The sequence below is a fragment of the Bos taurus genome, chromosome 8 (assembly GCF_002263795.3).
Source record: "Bos taurus isolate L1 Dominette 01449 registration number 42190680 breed Hereford chromosome 8, ARS-UCD2.0, whole genome shotgun sequence".
NCBI classification, from domain to species: Eukaryota; Metazoa; Chordata; class Mammalia; order Artiodactyla; family Bovidae; genus Bos; species Bos taurus.
The window spans coordinates 74694958-74706824 of NC_037335.1; the positions used below are offsets into that span (position 1 = coordinate 74694958).

The window sequence follows — 11867 nt, forward strand, 5'->3', positions numbered from 1 at the left end:
ACATAAAACACGATCCAGCAATTCCACTTCTGGGCATACACCCAAAACAACTGAAAGCAGGGACTCAAACAGATATTTGCACACCTATACTCATAGCAGCATCGTTCACCATTGCCAAAGAGTAGAAGCAAGCCACATGCCCACTGGTGGACGGTTGGGTAAATAAAATGCGGACTCATATTCCACATACAGTAGAATATACTCAGACTTAAAAAGGAAGGAAATTTTGATATATCCTACAATTAATGAGCCTTGAAAGCTTTCTGCTAACTGAAATAAGCCAATCACAAAGAGACAAATCCTGCACGATTCCACTTATATGAGGTACCTAGAATTCAGACTCAGAAACAGAAAATAGAATAGTGGGTGCTGGGGGCTGGGAGAAAGGGAGGCTAGGAGACAGTGTTTAACTGGTACAGTTTCCAGTTGGGGAAGATGAAGAATTCTGGAGACTGGTGATGGCTTCACAATAAAGTGAATGTCCTTGGGACGTCCCTGGTGTCCAGTCTCAGCGCAGGGTGCCCAGGTTCAATCCATACCACATGCTGCAATGAAGACCCGGTACAGCCATATAAATAAATAAATATGAAAAAATAAAATACAGTGAATGCACTTAATGCCATTGAACTGCACACTGAAAAATGGTTAACACGGTACATTCTATATTATATATATTTCTACACCAATAAAAGTAAAGCAATGTATATTCTAATTCAGGGAAGCAAGACTAACATTCATAGGACATTAAATAGCCAAGCCAGGAAGTGTGTGATGAAGTGTCAGGGAAATGGCACAGCCATGGAGACCTGGTCAGTCCCCATGGACTCAGCTTCCCCAGAGAGACTGGTTCAAGATCCGAGGCCATGGTTTCAAGGGCAAAAACTACACCTTCAGTAGGACAGGCTATGTGAATCACAGGGCCCAGCGCAAGACGATAAAGAATTTCAAGAAGACAATTATACTTCAATTAAAACACAAATTTCAAGAGGGTGACAACAGAGCACTCAACCAAGCACAAGGGCCTTCTGGGACATTCCTGCTGGTCCAGTGGTTAAGGCTCCATACTCCAGTGCAGGCGCCATGGGTTGGATCCCTGGGTAAGGAACTAAGATCCCACATGCTGCACGGCACAACCCAAAACTAAAATATACAATTAAAAAGTGCAGGGACCTTCTAAGCACAGCACTGGCTGAGCTAACCCATGAAACCAGCCCTGCTCCCCACCACCAGGCATAGCTGGTAGGCACATGTCACCTTACTGGACAACAGTCTGAATCATTTCATCAAACACTAACCTAGGGGTTGTTCTGAAGGTATTTTGTGGAAGCACTGAGCATCTACAGTGAGTTAATTTAAAGGAATTACCCTCAATAATGTACTGATGCTGAAGCTCCAATACTTGTCTACCTGATGCAAAGAGCCGACTCATTGGAAAAGACCCAGATGCTAAAGATTGAAGGCAAAAGGAGAAGGGGGTGGCAGAGGATGAGATGGTTAGATAGCATCACCAACTCAATGGACATGAATCTGAGCGAGCTCCAGTGAGATAGTGGGGGACAGGGGAGCCTGGCGTGCTGCAGTCCATGGGGTCGCAAAGAGTCAGACACGACTTAGCAACCAAACAATAACAATGCACATGGGCTTCATGCAACATTAGAAAGGGCTTCAAAACACAAGTTGACATCTCTAAGAGAAGAATAAATTCTATTTCAAGAGCTGCTGGCTGAGTTTCCAGCCCGTGGGGCTGCCCTACAACTGTCAGACTTGAGCCAGCTCCTTGACATCAGTCTAACATAAACATGTACACTGGTTCTATTTCTCTGGAGGAGCTGTCTGATATATAAGGAAAGAGATAGACTGGTGACGTTAATACAAAGAAAAGCGTGGTGGACTAAACTCTGAGGCTCGGGAAAAGGTGGAGTCCAAGTCACTCCCTGTTGTACAGATGAGAAAACCAAGTCTCAGAGAGTTGAGGAAACTTGTTCAATGTCACAGAGCAATTTAGGAAATACAGTGCCCCTAAATATTTCAATCAAGGGTACATCTCAAAACCCATATTTTCAATAGCTCGAATTAAATGTTTAAAATCTGTGAATTTTGTCTTCTATTCCATTATGTAATTGTGTTTTAAACTTTTGAGCAGTGTTTTATTTCCCAAATTTTTAGATGGCATTTCCATCCTAGGCAGGAGTGCCACGTTTGCTGTGTGTTTTATGGCCCCTTTCATGAACCCCAAGGGGACAAGTGCAGGCTTTAAGGAATACCCACTGCAATGGCTTAAGTCCAAAACCTTGAGATTCAGTTAAACTTCAACTCCTGGAATGCTGAGGTCAAAGAATATTTTGGAAACAGACTTTCTAACTACCAGAGAACCCAAGGCCCCTTCCTAGATCAGGCTTTAGATGAATTATAATTTAGTCTTCCTTTGATTTGAGACCTTTTAAAGCCTGAAGGTCATTCCCTGCCCCCCAAATTTTCATTGCAGAGTCCTTTTGAGATTGAGTGTATACTGAGGCCATAAATTGTGCTCCTGAGCCACCACTGCTGCAGATCCACTTTTTCTCTCCTCCTTCACCTCCTGCTGGCCATTGCTGGTCCAGATTCCCACTGGCTGGCTTCCCCTCTCTCCCAGTGCTGTCCTCAGGCCCAAGCCTCGGGTCATATTGTGCCCCAGTGGCAAACACTGTCCTCACCTCGGGGGACTTGGAAAATCGTGGGTGCTGAGAGTCAGAACCTGTGCTTCTAACAGTAAACAGTGATCGTCGGCAGCATCTTTGAAGTAGGCTGGAAGGATGAGGAAAATTCCTCCTGGGCCAGTGTGAAGCTCAGTCATAGTACAGCATCAGAGCTGTTGGGTTGTGGGCGGCTCTCAAAGTTGAATTTGGGGTGAGCAGTCACCAGCCGAAAAGTAACATGCAAATTTCACCAAGTGGAGTGAGTGGACTGTGGGCAGCTTCTCCCCTCGAGTGGCCGCCTGGCCCCCGCACCCTAGAGGTGCATAGCAGAGAAAAGGAGGGTTCCAGGTGACCTCTGAGGGTCCCAGAAGGATGCACCACTGATCAGAAAGCCTCCCCAAATGCAAAGATGTGGGACATTTAAAAACCAGGACGGATGCCCCCTCACTTCACTTGCAGGTGTCTCTGCATGCGGATAACCCCAAACCGGCCAAGTCAACCTGGCCACCTGCAGGGGCTCAGACTGGAAGATAGACAAGGGAATGTGTGGGTCAGGTGACGGGAGCCGGCAGTGCAGCAAAGCCCAGCGTCTGCGGAGCCACAGCACAGCTCTGGTCCTTCTCAAGGTCAGCATCCACCGTCAGCCCTGGAACAGGGGCTCATGGCGCCCCCTGATGGCAGCTGTCGGGATCCTGCGAGGTGCAGGCTCAAGAGGAACAAAGCCTCCCTCTCTGAACCTAAAAGGCTTTCCAAGTGGCTCAGTGGTAAAGAATCTGCCTGCCAATGCAGGAGACTCAGGTTCGACCCCTGGGTTGGGGAGATGCCCTGGTGAAGGAAATGACAACACATCCCAGTATTCTTGCCTGGAGAATCCCAAGGACAGAGAAGCCTGGTGGGCTACAATCCATGGGGTCGTAAAGAGTCGGACACAGCTGAGCACACAAGAAGGCAAGCAAGGCTGACCCTAAAGGCGTGAAGCTGGCTAGTCTCAAACTCTGAAGCCACCAGAAGGGCCTCAGAAAAGGGAGAAAACCCTGGAGGATGGGGGTGGGCAAGAGGGAACAGATTCCTCCCTGCAAAAGTAGGTTTCAAATTGAGAAGGGGTGGAGGACATCCCTGGTGGTCCAGTGGTTAAGACTCCCTGCTCCTAAAGCAGAGGCCCTGGGTTCTATCCCTGATCAAGGAAATAGATCCTGCCTGCCACAGTGAAATCTGGTCCAGTCAAATAAATAAAATAATAAAAAAGTAAAAAATGAAAACAGAAGGCAGAAGGGTGGCGGGCAGCAAGGAGCGGCCTTGGGTACCTCCCGCTCTGGCCTCGGATGCCACTGACTAAGGTGAGGCTGGGCCATGAACCATCCCAGGCCTCTCTCTACAACACGGTCTCAGTCACACAGGGCGGCCAAGAGGACTGAGACCACGTATGCAGAGCGCATGCGCCTGGCCCCAGGTAGGGGAGAAATCAGTGGCAGAAGTTAGTCAAAAAAAAGTTGAAAATGACTTCAAGTGCCCAAAACCCTCTTGACTCAATATAGATGTGATCAGCACTGGAAAAAGATGCCAGCTTCAGCTGCCACATAGAAAAGAACAGTTTACAAACATCCCTCTGAGTACCACTACATGAAAGTCCGCCTAGAATTTCAAGACTGTGGGATTGGACTGAATGCTGCACAATTCAAACAGCTGCTTATTTCAGCCCTGAAGGACCTGTTTGGTGAGGTTGATGCTGCGTTACCCTTGGACGTTCTGACCTATGAAGAGAAGACCCTGTCAGCCATCCTAAGGATATGCAGCAGTGGTCTCGTCAAATTGTGGAGCTCTCTGACCCTGTTAGGATCCTATAAAGGCAAGAACTGTGCTTTCAGAGTGATTCAGGTTTCTCCACTTCTCCTTGCATTATCTGGCAATAGTAGGGAACTAGAATTGAGTAGTCTTCAATTTGAGAAAATATTTCTCACTCTCAAAAGTACTTTTTGGTGCCAGCATAACGTTTGGAGACTGAAGCAGCCCAAAATCTCCTGTCGATGGAATTTAAGAGTGCTGAAGATGCTCCCAGTAATGTCCAGCCATCGCCTTTGGTGGGGTTGGCTTCACAGGAGAATCTGCCTGAGCCAATCAGTACCGAACAGGCAGCCCTTAGAGCACACACACCTCAGAGTCGGAGACTGGGCTGAACTCAATAGGGCCTTCACACACAGGGACGTAGCCACCTTCTCAGAATTAACAGGGGATGTCAACCCTTTGCACTTAGACGAAGATTTGCAAAACACACTAGATTTAGGAAGACAATTGTCCATGAAGTTTTGATCAATGGACTTACTTCAGCTTTCCTCGGTACTAAAATGCCGGGGCCAGGCTGTGTATTTCTTTCCCAGAAAATTAACTTTCCAGCCCCTTTGTATGTTGGGGAAGTTGTTTTAGCTTCTGCAGAAGTGAAAAAGCTGAAGCGGTTCATTGCCATTGTTGCAGTGTCATGTTCTGTACTAGAAAGTAAAAAGACTGTTATGGAAGGCTGGGTTAAAGTTATGGTTCCAGAAACGCCCAAATCCTGAACTATGTCTTTAAAGATGCAAGTTCAGCCATCAGTGTTTTTAGTATTGAAAGTCTCTGGGGAAAACAGGGACTGCTGTTCTTCCCAAGGATGGGCTCACAGACCTATACTGGGGGAGGGGAGCAGGTGAAGAGTTGTTCCAGTGTCCACTTATGCTTCACTCAGGATTAAGTATATTCATCACCTATCTAGGTTTTCAAAACTGAAAAAAACAGGCAATTCCCTGGCGGTGCAGTGGTTAGGACTCCAGGCTTTCACTGCCAGGGCCAACCCAATGGATCCAATCCCTAGTCAGGGAACTACGATCCCACAAGCTGAGACCCACAAGCCATGTGGCACAGCACACACGTGTGCACACATACACACACACACACACACACACACACACAGAGGAAATCAGTGGTGATTCTAAGGTTGCACATTGTTAACCAGTCTCCCACGAGGTGCCATTGTAGAAGGGAAAAAAAAAAAAAAAAACTCTGAAAAGTGTTAGGAAAGTTATCATTTAGCTTAAATGTTCTACTTTTAGGATTTCAAACCTAATTAGATTTGCAGTTAGATAACACAAACCTGTCTATATCTGTGTAGAATAAGAATTTGTTAAAGTCACTGAATTTATAAGTAGCAAGCATTTAATTATTAAAGGCAATGATGGAAGATAGGTCCTCTTTAAACACCTATCTTTTACCAGTAAATATTCTTAGATCCTGTTCTCCAGCAATTTCTGAGTCAGAATTTATTATAATTCATTACTGTTTATAGCAAGACGGTGATTTTTTGACCCTTCAGTGTCACTGTCCCTTCAGATGGTTTTCCTGTCACTGGGGGAGGGCTTATATACATCTTTGGACTCAGTTCTATAAGCTCTCTTGGTTTCACTACAAAGCAGGGATAATGACACCACACAGGAGTGTTGGAGATGACAGATACAAACAGGTAAGCACAAAGCCCAGCCTCTACACAGTAGCTTCTGCTGTTGTCCATTCTCATCTGTGAGCAAGGTTACAGGTTTCCTGATTTGGGAGCTTTGGGCATTTGGAGATTGAGGGCAGGAGGAGAAAGGGACGCCAGAGAATGAGATGGTTGGATGGCATCACCAACTCAATGGACATGGGTTTGGGTGAACTCCAGGAGTTGGTGATGGACAGAGAGGCCTGGTGTGCTTCGGTTCATGGGATCACAAAGAGTCGGACACGACTGAGCGACTGAACTGAACTGGCCAAAAATTAAAGAACAGATGAGTCTTTAAAACAAAAAAAAAAGGAAACAAATTTAGAAGGGGTGGCGCTGGGTCCCCTACCAGGAAGATCTTACCCATAGATCTCTATGTGTGTTCAGTCATGTCTGACTCTTTGCGACCGCATGGACTGTAGCCCGCCAGGGTCCTCTGTTCATGGGGTTCTCCAAGCAAGAATACTGGAGTGGATTGCCATTTCCTACTTCAGGGGATCTTTCTGACCCAGGGATTGAACCTGTGTCTCTTATATCTTCTGCATTGGCAGGCAGGTTCTTTACCACTAGCGCCACACACAAAAATGAGGCCAAAAGCAGGAGCTACAAGAATGGGGCAGTGGAAAGTGGATAAATAGCTATGAAAATAGTTCCTTGAGGAACCCATGAACTAAAGGGGATGAATACAAGGCAGTGGCTGAGTAAAGCTGCACGAAATACCCAAGCTTGATTTATCTTCATCTCTACCCTGGTTTCTTCTCCATGTGACAGGGTCAAGAGAGACCCAGGCATTTCCAGAAAGTTCCCAAAGAAAATTATCAAACTTTTGGTTAGTTTTAATTTTTGACACACACAAATGGATACTTTTACGTACACAGAGTAAGAGAATGTTTTGCTGGGCTCTGGATAATCGCAGGACATTGTTTTAAAGAATGACGGCTTGTTCATTCCAGGCTGGTAGTAGGGGTGCAGGCTTGAATTTGGAGGACGAATATCTTCCTTTAATGCTGTCAGGGCATCTCTGTGATGTTGTCCACGTACACAAAGTCCTTCACAAAGAAGGCAAAAGTCTCTTCATGGACATGAGGCTGGAGTATGTGGTTCACCTGTCACCTCCACTGCTGAGTGACAGGCCTGCTTGGCAGTCAACCCAGGTCAAGTGCTCTTTTTTATTGAATTGGGCACCAAAGTGTCTGGAGATCAAGAGGAGATTGTAGAACATCTGGTACCAGTTGAAGATCACTGTCTTTATTCCTTTGATATTGGAGGCAACGTGCATGCTAAGTCACTTCAGTCATGTTTGACTCTTTGCGACTCCATGGACCTAGCCCGCCAGGCTCCTCTGTCCATGGGAGTCTCCAGGCAAGAATACTGGAGTGGGTTGCTGTGCCCTCCTCCAGGAGATCTTCCTGACTCAGGGACCGAACCTCATCTTTTAAGCCTCCTGCCTTGGCAGATGGGTTCTTTACCACTCGTGCCACCTGGGAAGCCCCGAGGCAAGAAGTGAGGGCAAGAAATGTGCTGACTTGTCTCCCTCTCCTATATGTAGCCTGACTCCCCCTCCCCAACCTTGCAGCGGACTTGACCTGGCTGAAGGCAAGTGTTGACCATTAGTGTGTAAGAGTGGTGGGGGTGGGGCAGGAGTCACTGTTATTGCCCACCCCCACCTCACGGAGATCAATGTCACCATCTGGGAGGATTGTGCCCGAGGGGCTGAGATATCTCAGAGGCAAACAGAGTCCATTATTAACCTGGTAAATTTGTTCCCTGTTGCCCAGCATTTCCTTGCTTTCTTATTGACTGATTCGGCAGTTGTCAGTTCTATGAATAAATTCTGCAGAGCTGAGTCCTCGAATTGTCTTTAGATCTATTCAATACTGATACTTCCTGGGTTTGCCAAGCCATTCTGTCACAGTGAGAGAACACCAGGCAAATGCTCGGTTGTGAGAGGACCCTGGGGCAGGGGCCTTGGACCCCAGAGTCAGACTTGGGTTTGATCCCAACTCTGCATTTCTGAAAATAAATGGTTCTTATTATCTCTATGCTTCCCGGGTGGCAATAGTGGTAAAGAACTCACCTGCCAACGCAGGAGACATAAGAGACACACGTTTAGTCCCTGAGTTGGGAAGATCCCCTGGAGAAGGAGGGCACAGCAACCCCCTCCAGTATTCTTGCCTGAAGAATCCCATGAACGGGAGCCTGGCAGGCTACAGTCCATGGGGCTACAAAGGGTAGGACATGACCGAGCAACTGAGCACACACATTATGTTTACACCCACACTTGCAATTACCTCTCCTCGGTCCACTTCCTTTCTGAAGCTCTTGCTCAACTGTGGTTGCGACTCTGGGAATCTGTTTATTGTGGAGTTTCCATTCCTTCAGAGGCACACACAAGAAGCAATTTTATTCATTCTGACCACTGTTCTCGTCACTTGATAACAGCTAGAGCAGATTGTTTTACTTCCTGAACATCTCACAGGTAATAAAAGGATCCATTTACTTTGGAACGTCACTCTCCCGTGCAAAGCCAGGCTCTTTCTCTCCCCCATCAGAGGAGGAGGGGTGCAGGAGGTGGGGGCACCAGGCTGCCCTCCTCACGTTCTGAGAACCCGGAGCAGAGAAGGGAGGGGGGCGTGTCCCACGCTGGACACCCCTCCCTCGTCCTCCTCGCTCCTGGTCAAGCTCCTCTGAGGCAGGGTGGGGTCTTGCTTGGTCTGTTGACCTGGGCTGCTACTGTTGGTCTCTTCTCATCACAGACAAGTGAACAGTGTCCCTGGGGTAGGCCTTAAACTTGGCACCTGTGTCCTCCATAGGCCCCTGCCAGCAGTCCGAGTCTCCAGCCCCCTCAGGGCGACCAAAGGCTCTGTTACGTGTTGACCACTTTCTTCTAACCCTGTCACTGTGACTCCGTGACCGTGTAACCCCAGGAGAGACGATGCCAGGAGGCTGGGGAGTCCTGAGCTGAGTGACTGTCATCCCCACCTCCACCACTTGGTGGCGCGCTCTCGCTCTCTGCATCCTTTTGGAGGGCTTCTTGGCTCCCACCACTCCCCTATTCCCTGCTACTTCACAGGGTAGGGCCGCAACCCGGGTCTCCTATAGCCTCTGTGGGCCACAAGGAACTGGGGCGGGGTCTTCTTCCCTCGAGGCACTTCTCAAGTGAAAGCTCCCCCCACCACTCCCAGCAGCTTTTATGCTGTGGAGGAAATAACCACTGCCCTGAGGGTAACTGTGGGGAACTGATGGGATCACACAAAATAATTGGCCCAGGGATTAGAGAATTGTGGTTGGTCCAGGGTTCCTGGTAACAGTTGCCCAGGCTGCACACTGCACAACTCTGGTGTCATTTCACATCATGGTCATCAGAGACGGTATCCAATCATAGGTTTCTGGCAGAAGACAGTCAAGTGGCATGCAGAGTCTGACAGCAGGCTTCGTGATTCCGCACCCCGTCCCCACCTCCACTAAGCAGAGGTCAAGCCCTCTCTTCTCAGAACATCAAGCCCTGCTCCCTCTCTGCCACAAGGATCCTAGAAGCTAGAAACCAAGGGCCCATTATCCACAGACCCCCAGCTGGAAGATCCCCACCGTGTCTCATCTAGTACCTTGGTGACTTCATCTCCTGCCTCAGGGCTTTCTGGGGCCTCGGGCTGGGATTTCTATCAGGGACGGAGGGACATCCAAGGACCCTCAAACCAGGTCACTGTGCAAAGAGGGAAACAGGAAGGGGAAAGGGGCATCCGATGAAACTCAGAGTCAGCTTCAGGCTCTCTCTCTTTTTGGGGGTGCTTTTATTGTTGTTCAGTTGCTCAGTTGTGTCTACTTTCGAATCCCATGGACTGCAGCATGCCAGGCTTCCCCATCCTTCACTATCTCCCAGATTTTGCTCAAATTCATGTCCATTGAGTCGGTCATACCATCCAACCATCTCATCCTTTGTCACCCCCCTCTCCTCCTGCCCTCAGTCTTTCCCAGCATCAGGGTCTTTTCCAATGAGTCGGCTCTTTGCATCAGGTAGTATTTTGGGCTGCGCAGGGTCTTCATTGCTGCATGTGGGCTTTCTCTAGTTAGGGCAAGCAGTTGTGGTGCATGAGTTTTTAATTGTGGTGGCTTCTCTTGTTGCAGAGCACAGGTTCTAGGCGCGTGGGCTCAGTAGTTGTGGTGTATAGGCTTAGCTGCCCCATGGCATGCAGGATCTTCCCAGACCAGGGATCAAACCCATGTTCCCCACATTGGCAGAAAAAATTCTTAACCACTGGACCACCAGGGAAGTCCTAGTCTCTGTCTTTTAAGGGGCAAGTCTAGAATTTAAAGGGAGTTGCATAAAAAGAAGCAACAACTGGGTATAGTGACTTCCAACATCCAGCAGCATAGTGGAAGACAGAAAATAACTTGTGAAATGTAGTAAGTGACATTAATGTAATATATAATTTACAATATGGTCATTTTAGCAAATGTCTTCTGAACCATAACCCTAATTAATGTATATCTTTAAGTGAATCACACACACTTACCTTCCTCTGAATTTCCTTGGTAGCAATACTAAAGTACTAGCTTCTATGGACATAAGCTAATAGACATTGTCGTGTGTGGCAAGTGTGCTTATAACTTAAGAGAGAAAAGGAATAGTAAACTAAGAATATTTTAAGCTTTTAATTTACATGTGGATCTTGTTACAGACCTGGGGTGCATCCAGATGGTTTTCATTTCCCTTTGATGTATGTTTGATGAACAGGATTCTTTAGAGAAGATTTATAAATGGAAAGGCTTCTTAATGTGGAGAGAAGTGTCGCAGTTAGTCAGTGCCACCTGCTGGCAATCTGGAGGTACTGCAGACCAGCTATATTTCAGAGGGGCGAAATTTTTAAAATTTTTAAATTTTGTTATTTTTCTGTCAAACCTCAACATGAATCAGCCATGGGTATACATATATCCCCCCTCGTTTGAAACTCCCTCCATCTCCCGCCCCATCCCACCCCTCTAAGGTTGACACAGAGCCCCTGTTTGAGTTTCCTGAGCCATACAGCAAATTCCTGTTGCTATCTATTTTACATATGGTAAGGTAAGCTTCCATGGTACTCTTTCCATACATCTCACCCTCTCCTGTTTATCCCAACCCAGGGATTGAACTAGTGTCTCCTGCATTGCAGGTGGATTCTCTACCACTGAGGCACCTGAGAAGCCCGGAGGGATGAATAGTTATCAGGAAAAACCCAGGCAGAGGAGAAATTCTTAAGGTTGGGGGAAAGATATAAAGGTGGTATAGAACAGACAGTAAACAAGCAATACCACAGTCAAGGTTTCACAGGGATGCTAAGCTCTCACAACTAAAAGAAAATTACTTCCTTTTGTTTTTTGGGGAGGAGTACATTTTCCAGAAGGAAAATATCAATTATATATCAAAATAACCAGTATGCCTTATTTTTACCCCTTACACACCCTAATTTTCAATGTATTCCTTCGGGAGATCATCCTCACCCCAATCATAGTAAGTATCCACTTTATAAGAAAATGGAAAAGGTTCGTTTTTCAGAAACATGCTTTAGCTGGCTGCTGAGCACATCTCTTCCTAAAAGCAGGAAATCCTTGAACTGGACCAACTTCATCATCCCACTCCTTTTATTCTCAACTATATGAGACTATACCATCTTAGCCATTGGTTTTTCTCTTCTCTTTTTTTCCCACATTCA

General features: G+C 47.0%; 1 pseudogene; it reads left to right on the forward strand.

Moving 5' to 3' along the window:
- RPP14-PS (ribonuclease P/MRP subunit p14 pseudogene) lies at window positions 3938–5940 on the forward strand (annotated as a pseudogene).